Source organism: Gymnoscopelus braueri (genome assembly GCF_963280865.1).
Source record: "Gymnoscopelus braueri genome assembly, chromosome: 2".
Taxonomy (NCBI): Eukaryota; Metazoa; Chordata; class Actinopteri; order Myctophiformes; family Myctophidae; genus Gymnoscopelus; species Gymnoscopelus braueri.
Window position 1 is genome coordinate 2320116 of NC_137604.1, and position 17144 is coordinate 2337259.

The 17144-nt window shown below is 39.6% G+C and overlaps 1 protein-coding gene across 1 annotated transcript in view; it reads left to right on the forward strand.

The window, feature by feature from the left end:
• Positions 1-17144, forward strand: part of LOC308076077 (uncharacterized protein) — a 382945-nt gene that overhangs the window by 109331 nt on the left and 256470 nt on the right. The gene's annotated exons all lie outside the window — the stretch shown is intronic.

The following is a 17144-nucleotide window of genomic DNA, read 5'->3' on the forward strand; positions in this document are numbered from 1 at the left end:
CAAAACATTTACAGATGGGGGTCCCTGGCACAAAACATTTACAGATGGGGGTCCCTGGCACAAAGCATTTACAGATGGGGGTCCCTGGCACAAAGCATTTACAGATGGGGGTCCCTGGCACAAAACATTTACAGATGGGGGTCCCTGGCACAAAACATTTACAGATGGGGGTCCGTGGCCAAATACATATTAAAGGAGTAGTTCACCCTAAATATGACTTATTTTCTATCAATACAAACCCCATGAAGCCTTAACTCAAAAGAGTCTCTTTTCAGTCTCCTAGTGGAAGTGCAGCCGGTTATCAAATGATTGGCTCAGGAAGGCAACAAAAACTACAATATCTCCATGAATTCAAGGCTTCATGGGGTGTGTAATTGATAGAAAATAAGTCTTTTTTTGGGTGAACTAATTTATATATCATATTTTTCAAAGATAAAAACAATTTAGATAAATCATAAAATAAATGAATGTCAAACAATGTGAAAACAATTTCATACATTAAAATAAACCCTTTAGTTGTGACAATCTACAAGCTCACAAAGCGTTGTGTTGTGACATGTTGTGAGCTTGTAGATCGGCTATAGGTCGCGGACCCATTTTCTTTGGTCAGGAGTGAATATCCTTTAACATTATTGTCTTCATTTCAAATCAAAAGATTAGAGAGCAAATTATAATACAAATTATCACACATGAAATTGAAAGGATTTTTTTTTTTTTTTTAAGAATTTCATACATTTTTGGAAAAACTATCTGGATCTAAAAAAAATTAAAAAATAAAAACTTAAGTGGTAGTGAAAATAGCCGATCAACAAGCTCACAAGGTGTCGCATCGCAACGTGTTGTGAGCTTGTAGATCAGTGATGTGTTTTGGTGGTTAAATAATGCATTCTACTGCACTGCCACCACAATGTGGAACGTTCTAACAACAGACATGAGACGTCTGGATTCCTCAACCATTTAAATCTGACAAAAAAAACATGGTTGTTCGGGAGCAGTGGAGCAATGGTAAAGTACCTGCTCACCACCACTAGGTGGAGCAGTGGTAAAGTACCACCCACCACCACTAGGTGGAGCAGTGGTAAAGTACCACCCACCTCCACTAGGTGGAGCAGTGGTAAAGTACCACCCACCACCACTAGGTGGAGCAGTGGTAAAGTACGTGCTCAGCTCCACTAGGTGGAGCAGTGGTAAAGTACTTGCTCACCTCCACTAGGTGGAGCAGTGGTAAAGTACCTGCCCACCACCACTAGGTGGAGCAGTGGTAAAGTACCTGCTCACCTCCACTAGGTGGAGCAGTGGTAAAGTACCTGCCCACCACCACTAGGTGGAGCAGTGGTAAAGTACCTGCCCACCACCACTAGGTGGAGCAGTGGTAAAGTACCTGCTCACCACCACTAGGTGGAGCAGTGGTAAAGTACCTGCCCACCACCACTAGGTGGAGCAGTGGTAAAGTACCTGTCCACCACCGCCGCGGTGCATCCGGCTTTGTCGAGCGTCTATACGAAAACAATTGTCTTGTGTTCGGGGGAGGGAAGTCGTGCGGGGAGGAGGAGGAGGGTGATAATTATCACTGGATGTACTCCTACGGGCTGGGGGGGCGGAGCCTGTCAGCGGGGAGTGTTGGACGGGAGGAGTAGGACGGAGGCTCTACGTCCTCCCGGTGGGGGCTCCTCACTGGCAGATAGAGTCAGTAGATACAACAGCAGTGACAACACAGACTAATGTGTGTGGAGAGGAATTAATTAGCATAACGACTAAATTGGGGAGAACAAAAGGGGTGAAGAAGAAACAACAAAAAACATGACTGTTCTCACTTATAGATACATTATAATGTGACTTATAGATACATTATAATGTGACTTATAGATACATTATAATGTGACTTATAGATACATTATAATGTGACTTATAGATACATTATATCTATAAGTCAATGAAGTCAATTTACAACACAACTTAAAAGTTGAACTTGGAAACAAGGTTTCTGCCTGACAACAACAATATGTAATGTATCGTCTTACATGATGATTCATACTTTTTCTGCTGAACTGTTTTAAACTGCCAATCAATCAATATTGAAACATGTAACTCTGAGAGGGTACAAATAGAACCAAATGGACCCTTACAGGTCTGTAACTCTGAGAGGGTACAAATAGAACCAAATGGACCCTTATACACTCTCAGAATTATGGGGATCCTTGAAATATTGTTTTAAGTTGGAGAGCCACTGCTGTAGATTCATAAAGTGTGTTGTTATAAATGATGATAAAAAGATGCATAATAACTTGTTCTGCGCTGGTTTAAGAAAACAACTCACCATTTATAACATTGAATTGAATTTAATTGTTTCCTGTGTTATTTTATATGTTACATAAAAGGGGTAGTTCAATTGTTTCTATATCAATTTATATTATATTTCACAAAATATCACACAAAGTGTTTGGTAGATCATTCCTCTATTGTAACAATGTTTCTTGACAATAACCTTTATATTGTTGTACAGTCTGTTTATTTCTCTTCTAAACGGAGCCTCATTTGTAAAGAACAATTATCTGTGGGATGAGCAAATACCTTACAAATGTGGCTCCATTTAAAAGGGAAATAAACAGGCTTTGTAACACAGTGTTGCTGTTGTCAAGTTTGACCTCCTGTTCACTTTAATTCATCAAATATTAGACTATTTGATCAGGAATAATAATGTTTAAAAAAAATCTCTATAAATTCAAGGTTTAAGTCATTTTGGGGTGAACTACTCCTTTAATCATTGTGTTTTCCTTGTTTAACATTTTTTAATCTGTTTTCTGTTTTAATGCATTTTATGTAAATCACTTTGAGCTGCTTGCTTTAAATAATAAATAATAAAGTTTTCCTTGGAGACACCAATACTAGTCGTTGTTATTATTATTATTATTATTATTATTATTATTATTATTATTATTATACCAGAACAGTGTATTTAATCTAAAATGGTAAAAAAAAAAAAAATGTTTGAAGTTACAATGGGTTTACATAGGAAGTCCTATGTCTGATAAAATGAATATCAAATATCTAAATACTGTATCAAGTTATAAAGTGTCTGATGTGAAACACAGAAGCCTGAGTAAACGTTAAAATGACTCTAAACATGATAAAGTGTCTGTTGTGAAACACAGAAGTCTGAGTAAACGTTAAAATGACTCTAAACATGTTAAAGTGTCTGTTGTGAAACACAGAAGCCTGAGTAAACGTTAAAATGACTCTAAACATGTTTGAAAGTGAAATATCTCTTTAACTGAACCCAGACTCTTCACAGATTCTTCACTGAAGCACTTTGTGACGTTGTTTTGAAAAGTACTTTTTTACAAATAAAAATGTATTATTATTTAATGAGAGCTCTATGACGTAGCCTATACTTTATAATAGTAACAATGAGAGCTCTATGACGTAGCCTATACTTTATAGGCTACTTTAAAGGCTACTTTATAGGCTAGGTGTTTATAGGCTATACTTTATAATAGTAACAATGAGAGCTCTATGACGTAGCCTATACTTTATAATAGTAACAATGAGAGCTCTGTGACGTAGCCTATGCTTTATAATAGTAACAATGAGAGCTCTGTGACGTAGCCTATGCTTTATGATAGTAACAGTGAGAGCTCTGTGACGTAGCCTATATGCTTTATGATAGTAACAGTGAGAGCTCTGTGACGTAGCCTATATGCTTTATGATAGTAACAGTGAGAGCTCTGTGACGTAGCCCGTGCTGTATGATAGTAACAGTGAGAGCTCTGTGACGTAGCCCGTGCTGTATGATAGTAACAGTGAGAGCTCTGTGACGTAGCCCGTGCTGTATGATAGTAACAGTGAGAGCTCTGTGACGTAGCCCGTGCTTTATGATAGTAACAGTGAGAGCTCTGTGTCGTAGCTTATGCTTTATGATAGTAACAGTGAGAGCTCTGTGACGTAGCCCGTGCTGTATGATAGTAACAGTGAGAGCTCTGTGACGTAGCCCGTGCTGTATGATAGTAACAGTGAGAGCTCTGTGACGTAGCCCGTGCTGTATGATAGTAACAGTGAGAGCTCTGTGACGTAGCCCGTGCTGTATGATAGTAACAGTGAGAGCTCTGTGACGTAGCCCGTGCTTTATGATAGTAACAGTGAGAGCTCTGTGACGTAGCCCGTGCTTTATGATAGTAACAGTGAGAGCTCTGTGACGTAGCCCGTGCTTTATGATAGTAACAGTGAGAGCTCTGTGACGTAGCCCGTGCTTTATGATAGTAACAGTGAGAGCTCTGTGACGTAGCCCGTGCTTTATGATAGTAACAGTGAGAGCTCTGTGATTTTTGGATAAAAATGTGTATCCCGACCTAAAAAATATTTTTTTTTGTTTATTCAAGAGCTGGAGAGACAGACTCCTGTTATAACAAACACTCTACAGCAATGATTACTATCACAATATAGAACTTTAACCTTTTAACAAGAAACATTGTGTTTCAACCAGTGTTCATTTTGACAGAAATGTTTGATTTAGGTTTAGACTAAATCTACAGCTTATTTAGTCTCCTGAAGTTAATTTTGGCACGCCTTGATGGCGTCGTAACGCTTGATTTGTAGGTTGGGTACAGAAAATAGCCGATCTATGAGCTCACAACGCGTCTGTGACGTGCTGTGAGCTATGGTTAATGACTATGGTGCTGACTATGGTTAATGACTATGGTGCTGACTATGGTGCTGACTATGGTTACTCACTATGGTTAATGACTATGGTGCTGACTATGGTGCTGACTATGGTGCTGACTATGGTTACTGACTATGGTGCTGACTATGGTGCCGACTATGGTTACTGACTATGGTGCTGGCTACGGTTACTGACTATGGTTAATGACTATTGTGCTGACTATGGTTACTGACTATGGTGCTGACTATGGTTAATGAGTATGGTGCTGACTATGGTTACTGACTATGGTGCTGGCTATGTTTACTGACTATGGTGCTGACTATGGTTAATGACTATGGTGCTGACTATGGTTACTGACTATGGTGCTGCCTATGGTGCTGACTATGGTGCTGACTATGGTTTATGACTATGGTGCATACTATGGTACTGACTATAGTGCTGACTATGGTTACTGACTATGGTGCTGACTATGGTGCCGACTATGGTTACTGACTATGGTGCTGGCTACGGTTACTGACTATGGTTAATGACTATGGTGCTGACTATGGTTACTGACTATGGTGCTGACTATGGTTAATGACTATGGTGCTGACTATGGTTACTGACTATGGTGCTGACTATGGTTACTGACTATGGTGCTGGCTATGTTTACTGACTATGGTGCTGACTATGGTTACTGACTATGGTGCTGACTATGGTTACTGACTATGGTGCTGACTATGGTTACTGACTATGGTGCTGACTACGGTACTGACTATGGTGCTGAGTACGGTTACTTACTATGGTGCTGACTATAGTTACTGACTATGGTGCTGACTATAGTTACTGACTATGGTGCTGACTATAGTTACTGACTATGGTGCGACCATGGACAATGACTGAGAGAGGAAAACTGGCACTTCCATTTAGAAAATATATTTTAAAATATCTTTACATTTTACTTTTAATTTCTATTTCTGTTAAGCAGCAAGCTAAATATACTTAGATGATTCTGATTTATATTAGGATAAATCTGCGCGACTGTAAAGACGAAACGGAAGTGGGGAGAATTCTTCACATCCGGTTTATATTCTAATCATGATCAGAGCTTCCGAGTCCCATAGGTGGGGTTGGAGAAAGGGCCTACTCTGTGTGGAATTTGCATGTTCTCCCCGTGTCTTCTAGGGTAGGTACCCTCACAAAAACATGCTGTAATCCTGGTCTCTATACTGCCTCCCCCTGGTCAGCCGGGGCGCCTGACGGAGGGGAAATTAACTGGTTGGAATATCGTGTTCCTTCCACGCGCTACGTCTAACCAGGGAAACTCCCCCCTGTCGGGTGATAAGAAGTGGCTTGCTAGCTCCTCATGCATTGAAGGAGGCATGAGCTTGGCTCTATGCTCTCCCTATGCTGGCAGAGGGAGTGTAGCGCCCAGGATTACATAGACAATTGGCACTGGGTGAAAAAATTGGTTACAAAAATCGTGGGATAAGAATTTTAAAAGAAAAAGAAAAAAAGAGCTTCCGAGTCCCAGACTGTATGACCGGAAACATTTGAAAATTGTGGGAGGCAACAGTCTGGCCACGCGAGACTACTGACTCAGTAACCATAGTCAGCATAGTCATTTTATTTGCAGGCCCTGAGAAAAATACGTACAGTAAAAGTACCACAAATTTGTAATTTGTTTTTTAAACTGAAAGTGACAGCATAAGCACATACAAGATTTACACTGGAGAGCAAAAATATGATTACTCAATGTACAATATTGTTGACAGGAAGTAGCATTGAGGACAGGATATCGAAGGAGAGTCAGACAGGAAGTGGCTTTATTCCAGCACTGTCCAATCACATCTGTTTACAACTGTAACTCAGGAAGTGACACATCACACCGTCTGTCAACCAATCATATACCATCATTTACGCATAAACGATCCTCATTATCATCAACAGGTAAACTGTCACTCTTCTACAATGTAGAAACCAACAATGTAGATCTCATATCATAGATGCTATAGTAATAAAATAGATCATCAGCCATATTACATGTATCAATCTCATCATCACATAAATAAGCCCTTCTATACATACACACATACTACACACATACTACACACACACACACACACACACACACACACACACACACACACACACACACACACACACACACACACACACACACACACACACACACACACACACACACACACACACACACACACACACACACACACACAACCTTCTTAAACTTTGCGCTTTGGACTCGCACGCCTGCTGCTGATGATGATCAACTATGACATCATCCAGGAGACACAGGGCCAGTTGTATAAAGATAACGGACGACCATTTCTAAAGCCTCAGACTTCAATAATCCTATTAGAGGAGTTTTGTAATAACAGTATTTCTCAAACATGTTCATGTCAATAACCCCACTGATATAAAAGTCTAAAAGAAGCCTTTAAAGTCATACTGTCATACTCACATTCATTTTAGGAGTCTTTTTTTGGAGACAAATCTCTGTTGTCATTACAGCGTGTGTCTACGCGGAAGTACCGCTCACAAAAGGAAAGCTGTAGGATCCTATAGGGCCCAAAGGATATGTTTGGAACGTAAAATTAGTGCAAACTATATTTATTATTAATGTTAAGGTAGATAAATACATTTCCATTCATAATATGTGTCGTGGACAATCAACAAAATGTTTTGTTTAATAGTGTCTAGAGAAGTTGTCAAAAACATGTGGAATTGTGACAAATATACCAGGTTATAAGATGATATCAAAAATAGCTTGAAAAAGTTTGGACTTGTATTAATTTTGAACCAGAAGAGTTAGCCACCGTGCTTCCCATAAATATGCATATCATCTTGTAAACTTGTTGTGTGATCCAGAACAGTGGTTCTCAACCTGCGGTGCAGGGACTCCCCCAGAGGTCCCTGAAGGGCTTCCAGGCGGTCCCCAGCTAAATAACCGATAGTTAATATTCACCGTTATTACAGGAACAAGTGAACTCAACTAGAGAATGTACAAAAAAGTCTATTTTGATCAGAGTTTCCGAGGTAATCTCTATATGAACAGTGAACAGACAGTAAAGGAATTCTGGAAATATGGCACAGCCATATCGGACCGCATCATGCCTAACAATAAAATATTTTAGGGGTCCTAGAGATATGAATCACATCAAATGGGGGGGTCCGTGCCGTGCCTACAGCATATCAAATTGGTGGTCCTTGAATGTAAAAAAGGATCATTGATCTAGAATACAACTAGCTAACTAGCAAACAAGCTTTCTGGCCATAATACCTAGCAGGCTTGAAATCTTAATGTCTCTCATTTACAGGAGATTACAGCAGGTATCTAAACTAAATATTCAGTGGCCTACACGTTGTATAGAACTGGGTTATGTTTTGTATGAGTGTCTATAATGTCAGTCTGAGTTTCATTCATAAAGTCATCTCTCTGATGATGTACTTTTAATTAGTAAGACATGAGAATCACAGTACATGGAAGTACAAATTCACAATACAAGGTCTACTAAACTGGAAGACTCATTAAGCACTTGGCTTTAGAGCTTTAGAGCTCTAGAGCAAATTGCACTACTATTTGGACATATTTAGGTAGGTCTGTTGTAGGGTTGCCAACTACCTGTGTGTCCCTCATCAGTTTAATAAGGGACACGTCTTTTAGTTTACAAATAAGGGACGATTCCGTATTGCAAGGGACGATTGTCAACCCTAGTCTGTCTCTATACAACTGACCCCAGAGATAAATCTCTCTGCACCCCCAAACAGCAGGGGGCACTCTAACTCCACCAGTTTGGTATGATTGCTAGGCCTCCGCCCCCATACATTATGTCTACATGCACGCACGCACACCCACCCACCCACCCACACACACACACACACACACACACACACACACACACACACACACACACACACACACACACACACACACACACACCTGTGTCTGAACTACTGCTACCCTGAGAGTACTAAGACAGCAAGAGAGAGAGAGAGGGAGGAAATTGAAAGAGAGAGAGAGGGAGAGAGGGAGGAGGTGGCTTTAAGAATAACTCTGTGTTGAAGAGACAGACTGGAGATTGAGGGAGAGAGATGGCTGGCAGGCAGGGGGCGCACTTGAGTGGATAACGCGGAGGGAGGCGTGTCTTAACTAAAACTAAAACAAAAGAGACACGTCCAGTTCATGTGCAAATCAGTACAAGGGTTCATTATTGTAGTGTTTCTTGCACACTCTTAAAGGCATAGTGTGTAACTTTGCCCTGTGTTTACATAACCCCAACATGTTTTATTGTTTTGTTATGTAAACACAGGGCGAAGTAACATAATATGCCTTTAACGCAGACACGCGCTCACACACACACATGCATATTGTTCAAAAGGGTTCAACCCACACACACACACGCACACGCACACGCGCACACGCACACGCACACACACACACACACACACACACACACACAGTGTAAAAAAAAGTATTGATACTTTTACTTAAAGGAGGAGTTCACCCAAAAAATTACTTATTTTCTATCAATTGCACACCCCATGAAGCCTTGAATTTATGGATTTGTTTTTGTTTTTGTCGCATTCCGAAGCTAATAATTTGATTCCCGTCTCCTACCGACTAATGTATCCGGTAGGAGACACAAAGTAGATTATTTGTGTCTCCTACCGGAAATACACACGGTCATCAAATTGTTGGCTTAGGAATGCGACAAAACAAAAATAAATCCATGAATTCAAGGCTTCATGGGGTGTGCAATTGATATAAAATAAGTCATTTTTTGGGTGAACTCCTCCTTTAAGTAAAACAAATGGAGTACTTTTTCCACCCCTGGAAAGCAGTGGGTTTATCAGTCTGGCTGACTTACGTAAAACATTTTTTTTTAAATTACTCCTTCCGATTGTATCCAAATTTCACGCAAATCGGTACACATGATCTCCATAGTCATGTGATCATGTGTTTGATTTTTCATATTCCATTCTCATTGGCTAAGATTGACATCTAAAGTTTGCAGTAGTGGCTTGTTTTGAACAAAATTCCGCAAATCATGAACGCACCGTCCGATTGCGGTCAAACTTTGCACGCACCTTCACACTATGTTCAGGAACAAATGCCGCCCTTTTAACATTGGCCTGTTATAGCGCCACCAGCAGGTCTAATTTAGCAAAAAAAATTTTTTGCACAAAATGCCTCAAGCCATGAATGCAGTGTCCGATTGCCGTGCAAGGCCTAATAAGAAATGGCGCCCCTTTTCCCATTGGCCTATTATAGCACCACCAGGAGGCCACAATAACCTACCTGACCTGGCGGAGACCTGTGCTCCGAGGAGCACTTTTTCTAGTTCTGTTCTCTTTCTTTGTTCTTATGAGACCTCATTAACTTAATTTATTCTTCATAATAACTTACAACGTAACTAGTAGCCTACTTCAAATACAATGGAAAAATGTATGGTCATTGACAACGAAACACCTCCACTAATGAGATGAATCAGTACATCAAATGGTCTAGCCTGGGATCCAGCCTGCTTCGCTACGTTCGGCGGACTTTTTTTTCTCTCTTCGCTTCTCAGTCTGGAAAGCACCCTGGCATACGGCTGGAATCGAACCGTGGCTTCTGATTGGTCTGTGGTGCGGGGCGGGACAAAAAAAACAGTGTGATCGTTGTGATTCGTCATTTGTTTCAACAACATCCAATCAGCAACGACGTTGCCTAACGTAACATACAGTATGTAGTTCCAGTGTAGTTCTGCAAAACGCGTCAATCGAAGCAGGCTGGATACCAGGCTACAAATGGTCAGCATCATGTCAGTATCATGTCAATACCTTGGTCAATATCTTGGTCAGCATCATGTCAGTATCATGTCAATATCTTGGTCAATATCTTGGTCAGCATCATGTCAGTATCATGTCAATATCTTGGTCAATATCTTGGTCAGCATCATGTCAGTATCATGTCAATATCTTGGTCAATATCTTGGTCAGCATCATGTCAGTATCATGTCAGTATCATGTCAATATCTTGGTCAATATCTTGGTCAGCATCATGTCAGTATCATGTCAATATCTTGGTCAATATCTTGGTCAGCATCATGTCAGTATCATGTCAATACCTTGGTCAATATCTTGGTCAGCATCATGTCAGTATCATGTCAGTATCATGTCAATATCTTGGTCAATATCTTGGTCAGCATCATGTCAGTATCATGTCAATATCTTGGTCAATATCTTGGTCAGCATCATGTCAGTATCATGTCAATATCTTGGTCAGCATCATGTCAGTATCATGTCAATATCTTGGTCAATATCTTGGTCAGCATCATGTCAGTATCATGTCAATATCTTGGTCAATATCTTGGTCAGCATCATGTCAGTATCATGTCAATATCTTGGTCAGCATCATGTCAGTATCATGTCAGTATCATGTCAATATCTTGGTCAATATCTTGGTCAGCATCATGTCAGTATCATGTCAATATCTTGGTCAATATCTCGGTCAGTATCATGTCAGCTTCATGTCAGTATCATGTCAATATCTTGGTCAATATCTTGGTCAGTATCATGTCAGCATCATGTCAGTATCTTGGTCAATATCCTGGTCAGCATCATGTCAGTATGTCAGTATCATGGTCAGCATGTCAGTATTATGTAAGTATCACGGTCTGTATCACAACACAAATTAACAAACATGAATTATTTACAAATGAATAATTTTACTTTTAACTATACCATAATTACCATAAAACCTTTTAATACACCATTTTAATGTATTCCCCTTTTTAACCATTAATTTGCATCTCTAATTTATATGTAAATTCTAACCATCCAGGTACTTTTAACTACAACAAACCATTAGTGTCTGAAGACACTCAAACCAAATGGTTTTCATGTCACAAAATAAGCAGAATGACCCTTTAATGTTTCACTATGCTGCTGCCTCACTAACCAAGGCTAACTAGCTAGCTAGCTTAGAGCTTAGCATCTTGGTTAGCATTAAACGTCTTCATAAACATCACTACAACAATACAATGTTTCACTAAAGTACGTTTAAAACATTAACACAACATTCTCACAACCACTGGTTGGTTTTTAATCAAGTATCTGGCCTCAAACAAGCAAATAAAGCATGTTATGTTAGCATTAGCAACAGGCTAACGCCTAATGGTTTCACAACAACACTAAACAGAATTCTCTTTGGTCTGTGGACTCTAATAAGACAATGTCTCAATAGCTCTGTATTAAGGAAATAATGTACAATAAATGACGATTATGTGTGTTTTCATACCAGTAAATAATCTATAATAAATGATCATTGTGTGTGTTTTCGTACCGGTAGTTCTTCTTCACAGCAACCAAACAAAACCACCTGGCAGGAAGTGAAGCTTACAGAACAGGAAGCATTTCCTGAATATATAGAGTGTATTGCGCCCTCCAGTGGGAACAACATGCAACTACACCTCTAAATCACACATCTCTAGTAACCCTATGACTCATAGGGTTACACTAATATACATTATGTTACACATGGCAATGATTACCAGTGGTGGAAAGTAACTAAGTATATTTACTCAAGTACTGTGCTTAAGGAGGAATTTTGAGGTATTTTTTACTTTACTGGAGTATTTCCAATTTCCAATACTTTTACTTACCACTACATCTCAGACGCAAATATTGTACTTTTACTCCATTACAATTATTTGAAAACTTTAGTTACAAGTTACTTTTCAGATATAAATTATTAAATTATAAAACATTCAATAACCACTTTAGCCCTATTTTATACCTAGACTATTTGAAAATAGCAGATCTACAAGCTCACAACACGACGTGTAATTTGGCGGTCTATAATAGCTGCACATCAAGTGAACACATCAGACACTATAAGCTGTGACTTTTCTAACTGTTATCTTTACATCATGCATCCCTGATGGAGGGAGGCAGGGGGGGGGGACGTTACTTAATGTTTTGAACAAGGTTCAAAGCTGCAATCTTCTATCTGGGAATTTAACCCGGGTGTCCTAAGTTTCAACCTCTCACGCCAAGAAGGAACCCTCGCTTGGTGTCCTGCCCAGCACCAGAGTCTAGACAAGTAGGTGTGTTGGTCCTGCCCAGCACCAGAGTCTAGACCAGTAGGTGTGTTGGTCCTGCCCAGCACCAGAGTCTAGAGCAGTAGGTGTCCTGTCCAGCACCATAGTCTAGACCAGTAGGTGTCCTGTCCTAGCCTGGTATCCAGCCTGCTTCGCTACGTTCGGCGGACTTTTTTTTCTCTCTTCGCTTCTCAGTCTGGAAAGCCTCCTATCTCCAAGGGAGGCGGGACATGCCAAAAGCTTCGAAACCTACCGTGGCTTCTGATTGGTCTGTGGTGCGGGGCGGGACAAAAAAAACAGTGTGATCGTTGTGATTCGTCATTTGTTTCAACAACATCCAATCAGCAACGACGTTGCCTAACGTAACATACAGTATGTAGTTCCAGTGTAGTTCTGCAAAACGCGTCAATCGAAGCAGGCTGGATACCAGGCTACAAATGGTCAGCATCATGTCAGTATCATGTCAATACCTTGGTCAATATCTTGGTCAGCATCATGTCAGTATCATGTCAATATCTTGGTCAATATCTTGGTCAGCATCATGTCAGTATCATGTCAATATCTTGGTCAATATCTTGGTCAGCATCATGTCAGTATCATGTCAATATCTTGGTCAATATCTTGGTCAGCATCATGTCAGTATCATGTCAGTATCATGTCAATATCTTGGTCAATATCTTGGTCAGCATCATGTCAGTATCATGTCAATATCTTGGTCAATATCTTGGTCAGCATCATGTCAGTATCATGTCAATACCTTGGTCAATATCTTGGTCAGCATCATGTCAGTATCATGTCAGTATCATGTCAATATCTTGGTCAATATCTTGGTCAGCATCATGTCAGTATCATGTCAATATCTTGGTCAATATCTTGGTCAGCATCATGTCAGTATCATGTCAATATCTTGGTCAGCATCATGTCAGTATCATGTCAATATCTTGGTCAATATCTTGGTCAGCATCATGTCAGTATCATGTCAATATCTTGGTCAATATCTTGGTCAGCATCATGTCAGTATCATGTCAATATCTTGGTCAGCATCATGTCAGTATCATGTCAGTATCATGTCAATATCTTGGTCAATATCTTGGTCAGCATCATGTCAGTATCATGTCAATATCTTGGTCAATATCTCGGTCAGTATCATGTCAGCTTCATGTCAGTATCATGTCAATATCTTGGTCAATATCTTGGTCAGTATCATGTCAGCATCATGTCAGTATCTTGGTCAATATCCTGGTCAGCATCATGTCAGTATGTCAGTATCATGGTCAGCATGTCAGTATTATGTAAGTATCACGGTCTGTATCACAACACAAATTAACAAACATGAATTATTTACAAATGAATAATTTTACTTTTAACTATACCATAATTACCATAAAACCTTTTAATACACCATTTTAATGTATTCCCCTTTTTAACCATTAATTTGCATCTCTAATTTATATGTAAATTCTAACCATCCAGGTACTTTTAACTACAACAAACCATTAGTGTCTGAAGACACTCAAACCAAATGGTTTTCATGTCACAAAATAAGCAGAATGACCCTTTAATGTTTCACTATGCTGCTGCCTCACTAACCAAGGCTAACTAGCTAGCTAGCTTAGAGCTTAGCATCTTGGTTAGCATTAAACGTCTTCATAAACATCACTACAACAATACAATGTTTCACTAAAGTACGTTTAAAACATTAACACAACATTCTCACAACCACTGGTTGGTTTTTAATCAAGTATCTGGCCTCAAACAAGCAAATAAAGCATGTTATGTTAGCATTAGCAACAGGCTAACGCCTAATGGTTTCACAACAACACTAAACAGAATTCTCTTTGGTCTGTGGACTCTAATAAGACAATGTCTCAATAGCTCTGTATTAAGGAAATAATGTACAATAAATGACGATTATGTGTGTTTTCATACCAGTAAATAATCTATAATAAATGATCATTGTGTGTGTTTTCGTACCGGTAGTTCTTCTTCACAGCAACCAAACAAAACCACCTGGCAGGAAGTGAAGCTTACAGAACAGGAAGCATTTCCTGAATATATAGAGTGTATTGCGCCCTCCAGTGGGAACAACATGCAACTACACCTCTAAATCACACATCTCTAGTAACCCTATGACTCATAGGGTTACACTAATATACATTATGTTACACATGGCAATGATTACCAGTGGTGGAAAGTAACTAAGTATATTTACTCAAGTACTGTGCTTAAGGAGGAATTTTGAGGTATTTTTTACTTTACTGGAGTATTTCCAATTTCCAATACTTTTACTTACCACTACATCTCAGACGCAAATATTGTACTTTTACTCCATTACAATTATTTGAAAACTTTAGTTACAAGTTACTTTTCAGATATAAATTATTAAATTATAAAACATTCAATAACCACTTTAGCCCTATTTTATACCTAGACTATTTGAAAATAGCAGATCTACAAGCTCACAACACGACGTGTAATTTGGCGGTCTATAATAGCTGCACATCAAGTGAACACATCAGACACTATAAGCTGTGACTTTTCTAACTGTTATCTTTACATCATGCATCCCTGATGGAGGGAGGCAGGGGGGGGGGACGTTACTTAATGTTTTGAACAAGGTTCAAAGCTGCAATCTTCTATCTGGGAATTTAACCCGGGTGTCCTAAGTTTCAACCTCTCACGCCAAGAAGGAACCCTCGCTTGGTGTCCTGCCCAGCACCAGAGTCTAGACAAGTAGGTGTGTTGGTCCTGCCCAGCACCAGAGTCTAGACCAGTAGGTGTGTTGGTCCTGCCCAGCACCAGAGTCTAGAGCAGTAGGTGTCCTGTCCAGCACCATAGTCTAGACCAGTAGGTGTCCTGTCCTAGCCTGGTATCCAGCCTGCTTCGCTACGTTCGGCGGACTTTTTTTTCTCTCTTCGCTTCTCAGTCTGGAAAGCCTCCTATCTCCAAGGGAGGCGGGACATGCCAAAAGCTTCGAAACCTACCGTGGCTTCTGATTGGTCTGTGGTGCGGGGCGGGACAAAAAAAACAGTGTGATCGTTGTGATTCGTCATTTGTTTCAACAACATCCAATCAGCAACGACGTTGCCTAACGTAACATACAGTATGTAGTTCCAGTGTAGTTCTGCAAAACGCGTCAATCGAAGCAGGCTGGATACCAGGCTACAAATGGTCAGCATCATGTCAGTATCATGTCAATACCTTGGTCAATATCTTGGTCAGCATCATGTCAGTATCATGTCAATATCTTGGTCAATATCTTGGTCAGCATCATGTCAGTATCATGTCAATATCTTGGTCAATATCTTGGTCAGCATCATGTCAGTATCATGTCAATATCTTGGTCAATATCTTGGTCAGCATCATGTCAGTATCATGTCAGTATCATGTCAATATCTTGGTCAATATCTTGGTCAGCATCATGTCAGTATCATGTCAATATCTTGGTCAATATCTTGGTCAGCATCATGTCAGTATCATGTCAATACCTTGGTCAATATCTTGGTCAGCATCATGTCAGTATCATGTCAGTATCATGTCAATATCTTGGTCAATATCTTGGTCAGCATCATGTCAGTATCATGTCAATATCTTGGTCAATATCTTGGTCAGCATCATGTCAGTATCATGTCAATATCTTGGTCAGCATCATGTCAGTATCATGTCAATATCTTGGTCAATATCTTGGTCAGCATCATGTCAGTATCATGTCAATATCTTGGTCAATATCTTGGTCAGCATCATGTCAGTATCATGTCAATATCTTGGTCAGCATCATGTCAGTATCATGTCAGTATCATGTCAATATCTTGGTCAATATCTTGGTCAGCATCATGTCAGTATCATGTCAATATCTTGGTCAATATCTCGGTCAGTATCATGTCAGCTTCATGTCAGTATCATGTCAATATCTTGGTCAATATCTTGGTCAGTATCATGTCAGCATCATGTCAGTATCTTGGTCAATATCCTGGTCAGCATCATGTCAGTATGTCAGTATCATGGTCAGCATGTCAGTATTATGTAAGTATCACGGTCTGTATCACAACACAAATTAACAAACATGAATTATTTACAAATGAATAATTTTACTTTTAACTATACCATAATTACCATAAAACCTTTTAATACACCATTTTAATGTATTCCCCTTTTTAACCATTAATTTGCATCTCTAATTTATATGTAAATTCTAACCATCCAGGTACTTTTAACTACAACAAACCATTAGTGTCTGAAGACACTCAAACCAAATGGTTTTCATGTCACAAAATAAGCAGAATGACCCTTTAATGTTTCACTATGCTGCTGCCTCACTAACCAAGGCTAACTAGCTAGCTAGCTTAGAGCTTAGCATCTTGGTTAGCATTAAACGTCTTCATAAACATCACTACAACAATACA